General features: G+C 40.2%; 1 protein-coding gene across 4 annotated transcripts in view; it reads left to right on the top strand.

The window, feature by feature from the left end:
* kcnip4a (potassium voltage-gated channel interacting protein 4a) overlaps positions 1 to 9,817 on the top strand; it is a 125,978-nt gene that overhangs the window by 40,601 nt on the left and 75,560 nt on the right. The gene's annotated exons all lie outside the window — the stretch shown is intronic.

Below are 9,817 nucleotides of genomic sequence, written 5' to 3'. Positions count from 1 at the left end.
TCAGTTTTTATTAAAAGTACATAGTGACATTTTCTTATTTCGTTTTATCAGCTAACTTAATTCTTTTTTTGTACTTTTGCATTAATTTAGTGTGGAGACAGTCAAAAATAATGTAGAGCAGTAAGCTGATGCTGAATCCTCCTGAAATCCCCCCAGAAGCAGGTGGTTGCATACACTGCACGCACAGCATTATTCATCACGATTTCTGCATCTGTATCATGCTGCACAGCGTAATAGATTTTGGTTTCTCTTTTGTTCCCTTCACACACACAAAGATCTTTTCTAATAAGACAGATAGTGAATCAATGGGTTTAACAAGATTAAATCTTGGATTACAGGGGATTACTAGCAGATTACTCCATAAAGGGTTCAGTAAGGGGTAAAGGTGACCAGGCTATTGGTATGCATCAAACTGACGCTTAGTGTTATTTACACAAGCCATGCAGACTGTGGTGTGGTTGCCTTTTCTTGGTTCTTACAGTACAATATGTGGCATTTTATACTGGTGAACTATACAGATGGTGACTACACTATTATCTTACATTGACACTGTTCTTGTGTTAACTGAGCTTCGCTTTTCAGAAGGTTGTTGATTATCACGCTGCATGAGTGAGATGGTGCGAAGCCCCAGAGAGGTGATACATGAACATGCTAATAAATTCCAACATGCTTCTGAACATGTGAGACTTTAAATGTTTTTACTATCAGTAGTTCCTTTCAAACCTTTTTTGTCTTTTTTAAAAAGATGTACCAGCTAAAGGAAGGGATTTCAAAATTAAGCTGTTCAAGTTGAGAATATCTCCATACAGCCATGGCCTACTTTCCACAGTCTCCTTGACCTTAGAGACAGAGAGAACATGTGGGGAGGATGGGAGACAGCTATAGTAGTCGCTCCATCAATGGGCTGCCCTATTAAAGGTGGGGATGGCTTCAGCTTTCCAATCATACTTATGAATAAATACTCATGGGAGATACCAGGCCTGGAGAAATCCATCTACAGTGTCTGTCCAAAGAACTATATTATTTGTTTCCATAGCTACTGGTAGGTTGTTAAGGTCATATTGCAATTCCCACATGGTGATAACATAATTAGTGTATGTTCAGGAGTAATTTACTTTAGTGCCCTCAAAGCTGTGGTTGATAAAAATGGGAGCCACTGAATACAGTGTTTGTTTGGGTGCAAAATTGTGGTCTTTAATGTCAGTGTCAGGCCCTGTTAATTATTGATCACGTTAAATACAAGGTTGGACATATTTCCCTCTGGACTAAGCTCAATTACTGCACATGTGCTGAGTAAGAGAAACATGGTCCTTATTATTGACCATATTTTCTGAAGAATATTAGTTTGACTGCTATTTTCTGAACCTTAGGACAAAACCTTGAAACCTCTGTAATAATGAGATATGGACTTAAACATGATCTCTACACCAGTATGATAGATATATACAGTACATAAAGCGCAGTGATAGCAGATGGATTTTTAATTTGTGGAATGTAAGTAATAAGACACATACTTTGATTAAGTTGATTCAGACCTTTTGGATATAAAGCGTCATCACTTCATCATTTTAGTCAATTCAGTTTTGTTTTAGTTAGCATGTGAATTCTTCAGTTACGGTCACATTGACCTTGACCTTTGACCACTAAATTCTTATTAGTTGATCCTTCAGACCAAATGAACGTTTTTGCCAAAGTTGCAGCAGAAATTTCCCCAAGACGTTCCTCATATATCGTGTGCTTCGGAACAGGACCAACAACCCGAAAACATAATGCCTCCGGCCACGGCTGTCGGCGGTGCGGAGGCATAATTATAAAACCCATTTACAGTCTTTCATTTGACAATTTCCACTTGAGCAGATCCATTTCTCTATAAACACATGGTATTAACTTATCTTACACAGTCTGTGCTGCAGATTAATACAAATTGAGTTTGACCAGAGCGAAGCTGGCTTGGCCATATTTAGGTGACCAGGGGAAGTGAATGATGGATGGAGTCAGTTAGCAGACCATGGGATTTTAATTGAGATGTTCATTGTCCTAGAACAGCCTCACAGTCATTGCATCATTGATCACTTAGTTGGTAAGACCAACAAATAAATATAGTGTAGGTCGAGGGTAATGTGTGTGATGTCACAGAAGAGGCCTGGGCAGATACAGCTGTATATCATATCTGTAATATTATGATGATTTTTGCCCACACAGGTTTCTTCTTGATATTGTTCTATCAACAAGATTTATGTAGAAGGTCTATGGTGTATACACAACAGTAATACTAGCCATCATATGTACTTATGACAGTTAATTTGACATCTTCAGGGAACACAGGGAATCATTTATTGGTCAAAACCAACTGAGTGAGACTGAGTGAATTTGCTCAGTTGTTTTAGAGATACATCAGAAACAGAAGGCCACCATTCATATTCATGCCACAACCACTGCCCTGTAGGACTTGAATTTTTCAGCTGTAGGGGGAAAAGGAAAAAAGCCGGGGAAACAAATCGCTGATGCACATGCTCCCAGGTTAGAAAGAAACAGCAGTGTCAGCACATATTGAATATACTGAAAAGCAGATAGTTATTTGTTGCTCACACCAGGGGAAATCTTCATCTCCTCCAGTGTTTCCAACACAGCCTCTGTGACATTTGAGCAGGATACTGATGGATACTCCACCAGAGTAATCATTTAGACGTCCTAAAGCTGGGTGATTTACACCGCTTCCTTTCAAAAGACACATTTTCAGTGTCCATTCATTATGTTGTTAATATCCTCACTTGTACAGTGCTTTAAACATGTCTTTTCCACCTCTGTTTAACTGAATTGCATTGCTATACAAACATGCCATTTGCTCTACCTTTTGAGATCTTTCTCCATATCCTCACAGTTGGTTTCTTCCCGAGTGTCTGGCTGTCAGGCGTCTCAACTTCTGAAATGCATCATCCTTTTTTTCTCATCAGGACAAGCTCACTTGCTCGTAACCGATTCCAAGCATATCGTTTGACATCACAGCAAGTCCACTCAGTTCTTCCTCTCAAGTTTTTGTTACAAGACTGATAAAAGTTGTGCTTATGATGACATTTTTCTTTGCTTTCAAAGCTTTGATAAGCCTCTGAACTTTGTAACCAGCTTGTATCGATTTCAAGTATTTTGATTCAGAGATGCATATTTCCTTGGCTGTGTTCTTTATAATGGAACAATAATGAAAGATTGCAATGTCTTGAGCTTTGAAATCATTATTGAGTGTGTTAGGCTGCAGTAAATGCCAAACAAGCTGTCTCTCCTCTCAAGATGTTTCATTTTTATTGCTAAATCAGATAAATTGGATTGAGTTTAGTTTGTTTCTTGACAATCCAAATGATGCAGGATTATCAGTGGTGTTTGTCTTTGGGAAGCACACACTCAGTTCATGCTCATGAGACAATGACGAAAAAGGCACTCTGTGACTTTTCAGTATGTACCCATTAGCACATGTGTGGGGGCCTGCCCAGTGACGCGAGGGCCCGTCTTTGTTTCCCTCTCTTTGGTTTTCTCATGGCTATTAGCAGGTCATGTTCCACCTGTCCCATGAGGACAGCACGTTCAAAGCCCATAATCCCTGACCAAACACTGAATATTTGATACCCACAGGCAGGTTGTATTGGCATCATGTCCGTGCAGTGGTGTCCCCACTCTGAATGGCAGGAGATGGGCTGTGGTTTAGAGTAGACAGTGTTGTTGTGATGTACAGTGAATCCCTGCAGCCCTGACAAGTGTACACACATTCTATATGAAGTTCATGGACCTTTGCAAACTCTGCAGAGCTTATAGTGGAACAGAATGATCAAGGGAGCATCTAATATTCTACTTCTTGTTCTGCAGCTGGTTTAGAGGTCATTTGTCTTAACTCTGCTAAAATGACAAAAAGTCATTTATTTTTTATGCTGCAATAAAGTAGTGAATCTGTCTCTAGCTGAACATTTCTCCCATCGTGTTTGGACAGGCGCAACAATAACAGATGGCTAACCATGTTGCATAATGTTTCCTTTCACACCCAGTGAACTAACATGGCATCTGCTTGGTTCACCTGACAAGCATCTGTGTGTATCGCAGTCTGAAGTTTGATCTTTGTGTTCATGCTGTGCCAGACACTATTTCTTACTCACAGTTTGCTTACAATCCTTTGATAAATCCAACTCCATGTATAGAAAACGTACTCCCAAAATTTTCAATACTGCAAGTATGGTCCCATTATTTTCTAACCGTCCACCTGGCAGGTAAGATTCTTAAAATCTTTAAAAAACCAAACTGACTGTAAGTGAGAGCGAGTTTTAGATGAAAGTAGATATCAGTTGACTTTCAGATGCAGAGGCAAACATTGTTACCAGTACAATTGGGTAACCATCATCCTAAGGGAGGTATTTGTTGGAACTGTGTCGACTCATGCTTAAAACTTCCTTTGAGAACACATTGAGGTAAGCATTCTGTGTACCTTTACTCCCGGAGTTTCATAAATATTTGAGAGATAACTAATGAGGATCCACATTGTGTTGTTGATGTCTAACACAGCCTGACTTAAAGCAACAGATTAGGATGTTGTAGTGATCCAGAACATCAAAGCATCTCTGCCAAGCCTCTTACATAATGGAAAAAGAAGAGCAACTATCAGTGTCATCGAGTAAAAGCTTTCTTTTAACCTTGCACTGTGACCTTTCGCCATGACCCCTTTCCCAAGGTTCACTGCCTTTGGCAAGAGCAGAAAGAGGACATCTGACTGTGATATCTGTACCCATATCAGCTTCCTAGCAGGCCCAGTTTACTGCCTCTTTGTTTCATAGTGTCCCAGCCTTGCTCTGGTTTCTGGTTTCTGCTTCTGTGTCGCCGTCCAACACCACAGCAGCACAGATTCCTTGGCTCATTGGGGCAGTACACACAGTGCTCAGCTACACTGTAAGCATTATCGAAACTTAGCGTTGATGTCCTACAGTAGCTAAACCCCAGACTGTTCCACTCAGATCCTCCTTTGCCTGCCTGAAAATGAGTGGCGGCCTGTCAAGACCTGCTTAAGTGCTGCAACCCAATCTGGCCCAGTGTTACGTAAAAGAGGAGAGGGAGAGGGTGCTCGCTGTAGTGGAAAATGGATGTCACCGTCTAGTTCAGTCTATAACACTTTGTAAAAACCATAGTAGAAATATTCTTTGACCTCTCTGTTGTTACTGAGGACAGGGTTGAGAAGTGCTTGCACATGAAATATTACCAGGTTAAATCATCCCTGTATCCCTCCACCATCACTTCTGCTCCATAGAAGTCCCCCTGCTGAAAAAAAGAAAAAAAAAAGGTCATTCAAACACCATTCTTGATGTGGTTGTAGAGAAACCCCTCTGTCCCTCACTACCACTGCAGTTGGGTACCTTATTAATCACTACATGTAAAATGAATAATTAGGTAATGATGAGCTTGCCAGAGAAATGCCACCCCCTTAGTTGAGAGTGATTAAAGCTTTGTGTGTCAAGGGACTCCTAGTCAGAATTTTTGTGTACGGTACACTCTCATATCTTCACTCCAACAGACTCATGTACTGAAATGATTGTGTGGTCTTTGTTTTTATTTGCATTTGCCATGAAAGGAATATGATTCTGCAGAGACACTATGAACCCGATTAAAGGGACGTTGGGAATGATTGAAAACTCATTGATACGAATCAAAGCAGCAAAGAATTTTAGTTGGCTTGGGAACTGACAATAATGCAAGGGGCTATGTTGATGGTATATCATGTTGTGTTCCGTGTGAGACATAAAATACAATACAGGAAGTCCAGTATGAGTTGCTGATCCAAGGGTTGAAAGACTTATCAGATGCCAAAATACTACACTGTGGTTGGAACACTAAGACAAGGTTTTACAACTTATAGTGGCATTTATTTTACCTTTCATCATGACAATAGCAATTTAAATGGTAGAGTACACTAGTCATGTTACAAAGTTACACCATAGCACCTTGCTGGATGCCACTGTGCTTCCCGTGAAGCAACTTGATAGCATCTTTCATTAGACCCTCCCTGCCTGATAAATGCTCACATCTTTCAACCTTCACACAACCAGTTTGTAACACAGGCTTTCAGTTAAAATTTTGTCGTCTCCAAAGCCCAAGCCAAGATAACCCTGCTGATATCATCATATACTTTCTGAGACTATTTAAACCGTCAAAGGATTAGTACTCCTCATGATGACTACACTGTCCTTCATGTGTAAAACTGGTGGGTTGCCCCCATAATCAAATTGAGAATTGGGCTTAGAAAAAAAAGAAATTGTAAAATTGGATGCAAACATAGTACTTGCAAACATGTACACTGAGCAAAAGTTGTGCTAGTATCAATTGGTTGACCACCACAACAACCACCTATCCCTTCAGGTTACCTGGATTACATTTTCCCTCATTTTTTCCATATGCACTTTCTACATTGACCTAAGGTTACCCTGGGACACTGTCCATTTAAATTCACCATTGCTAGCCCGTGTAATCAGTTTTCCCATTTGCACTAATGTTTGTATATGAGAGTCCTTGTGAGTGGAAAGAATGACTGGGTTATTTTTAGTTGGGTGGTCATGGTTGAGCTGCGGTGTATGAGTTATCACTGTGCTCAGTGAATCCAGCAAGAAATGTAACTCCATGGGATGTTATCAGTGAAAAACCCCCAAATAAACAAAAGAACACAGTCATTGGAACAATGTTTTTATAAGTTAGATATTAAAATGGGGAAAAAGGCAACCTCAGTGGAGCAAAGCCAAACAACAACACTAAAGAACTGCCAAAACAAGGCAGCGCCCCTTTAAGATTGCAGACTATTAAGGCGGGTCTTAATTTGTTTGGTGTGGATTTGTTTTCCTTGCTCATTGTTGTTATCACCTTTGAGAATTGTTCTATTACCCCAGTGCTTTTTCTGTCTGCTCTGACTCTCCCTCAAGTGATCATTACTATTGTTCACTTAAATTAAAAAGTTTCCTCCCTCTGTTATCACATCTTTTCTTTCCTTGCTCTTTCCAGCTTTTTGTCCCCATTTGTCCTCCCCTGCTCAACCCCAGCTCCTGTTTCACACTTGTAATCACTTAATTTTAAAGCCCCATTGAGGCTCTTTTGTTTAAAGAGTTGTCTACTGTCAGTGGCCTTGGCTGCATTTTCACAAAAAGTGAACCCTCTGCCCCAGACGTCCTGCGATACGAGAGACAGTGTCCTCTCCACGCACTGTTAGCTGGCAATTACTGGGACTTCAACCCTGCCCCAGCTCCCTGCCAACAAAGGGAGAATCAATACACCTTTTAGGGTCAGAGTGGAGACTCAAGGGAAACAAGATTAAACTTAGCATCATTAATACGCAAGAATCAACAAATCACATTGGTAGCATTGCTAGTAATGTCAAAGTGAGCTTTGAAAGTAAAAGTAGAAGCTCACATATTGAACACATTATGGTTTATTGAGACTTTTCTTGCTGCAGTCCCGCAGGAATCTGGGCTTTTGTATTTTGCTTTTTCATATTTCATTATCCTCAGGTGCTGCTTGGATCCACTGATGAAAATGGCTGTTCTCAAATGGTTTCCATGTCTTATTTGATTGGTGGTAGATTGAAATTTCAAAGAGATCAATCTCCCTCACTGAAAGCGGAGGTTTGCGTGAAAATGTCAAACGGTTGGATACACAGAGGCAATGAAAAGATGGACAAGAGGCAGGATGTAAATGACAGCCTATTGTTCCGGCAAACTGTAGTTTTTGACATTTTCACTATGCACCACTTTCTCTGTGTGACTCATGAGTTTGGTTAAATTATCGCTTAAAATGTTTTTGCTGTTGGGTGCTTTTCCTTCAGTTTTGGACAGGTATTAATAATGTTGTACAAAAGCTATTATTTCTGGGGAGGTTTTGTTTCAGCGACCAAGTTGATGAAGTGCGCTGTGTCATGAAAAAACAAAGTGCTTCTGAGTATTCTGTATAAAGGCAGGTAAACAGTGTTTTACTTGTTAATTATACCCTGTGAGCTTCTGCCACTCTGGAGAAGGTTTGTCTCTCACATTGGTTTGTCATTGAGTAAAAGCCAAACTCCCATTTCATTCGCTGGCCAATAAAGAGCTAAAAAACAAGAGAGAACACACACACACACACACACACACACACACACACACTGCATATATACACTCCCATGGAGTGAGTGTAAGCACCTTGCACCCCTTGCTGTTAGATATACCACAGTGCTATTGGCATCTGAGGCACTGCAGTGTAGAAAATCTGCAGTGTGCTATCAGTGTAGCATGATTATTATCAGAAAGGTCGATTTCAGTCCATTTGTATATTGCCCTGGCCCAGACATTTTCTTGTTGTATTGCCTTATTTCCCACATTGGAATGAATTGTGCACGCTATAATCACGTTTCTTGCGCAATTCCAATTTAATTTGAAAAGCCTCAGTGGTATCAACTACTCCAGAGGTCAAGCAGAGAAAATTAACTTGCTTTGTAAATGGTTTTCTGTTTTTTGGGTCGAGACAGTGGCACAGCTTTAGTTTGTGGGTGTTGCAAGGCGCAGAGGATAAAGTGCTGTTGTGTGACCAGAATGTTGCTGCCCATCCTCAGCACTCCATCCCTGATCTCGACTAATATAAGCTCTAAGTCAAGGACACTACAGTCTCGGCACACATTACAGCCTGGTCTGTGGGAGTCATGGCCAATGCGGGAAGGTGGCAAGTGGGAGCCCAGATACATTTCCCCCCCATCAACTCCCCACACCTCTGTTGTAAACTAGAACAATCACTCACTCTCTTTGGCAGAGCGAGTCCTGGACGGCCATGCAGAAAATGGAGCTCCTTCTCCATCATTCTGAAGACAGATCCACCCTTGGCCTCATTACTTACCTGGATAACTCTGTGTCAACACCAGACAGGTGTAAACAGGAGGACCCTCCCCTGTGTAACATCACTACTAAAGCATAACGAAGGAGCTAAAATGCCTGCATTAGGAGTCACAAATGAATGGCTAAATTAGTGGGAGTGAGCCTAAAGTGTTATTTTGTAGGTTTTGTTTGCTTCACTGGCCCTTGTGTTATTATTTTAACATGTATATGAACATTTCTCTGAATCTAAGTTAACACTTTAATTAGTTCTTCAAAAAACATTAAGGTGGGTCTGATATTAGTATTCATATTATAACATTGTATGAGTGCTTAGGTCTGAAATTTGCTTTTATTTTGACAGGTGTGTCTCCACCATTGTGAGAATTGAATGGAGATATTTCCATCGGACTACCTATTTTGTTTTTTTACTTTACATTTTTACATTTTTACATATTTTCCATGTACTGTAAGAGACTCTGTAAAAGCCACATGTCTAACAGTACCACAAACAATTTCATTAGTTGTCGTGACTCTGTTTTCCTCTGTCCCTTATTTCAAAACCCATACAATTAATTTTCTTAAGAGTGGTTCATTACATCCTTTTGTACTCAGTCACACCCCTCAAAATAAGCATTTGCATGCTTCTAATCATCAAAATTCTCCCAAAGGCCCCCTTCCCCTGCATGCTTCTATAAATGATCACAGCTTAAGTGATTAAAATATATTCCCATCAGCCATTTTTTCATCTCTTGTCAAACATCTGGTGTATTTATCGGACCTTAAAACAGTAATGTAGCTCCTTACATGTTGCATATTGTTTCATTAATATGTCTGTAAAGCTGTCTTTAATATGTGTCTGGCTGGGAGACAGTGATGAATTAGTTTAGTCGTTTTGCTGATTAATGACTTTATAGACTGCCAACGGTCAGCCAACAGTGTTGTTTGTAAGGAATAGTGATCATTTCTAA

Source organism: Trachinotus anak, unplaced genomic scaffold (assembly GCF_046630095.1).
Source record: "Trachinotus anak isolate AG129_WGS33_773 ecotype Australia unplaced genomic scaffold, CSIRO_AGI_Tana_v1 ptg000005l, whole genome shotgun sequence".
In the NCBI taxonomy this organism is placed as follows: Eukaryota; Metazoa; Chordata; class Actinopteri; order Carangiformes; family Carangidae; genus Trachinotus; species Trachinotus anak.
The sequence above is the reverse complement of the archived record's forward strand: the minus strand, read 5'-3'. Positions and strand labels throughout refer to the sequence as shown.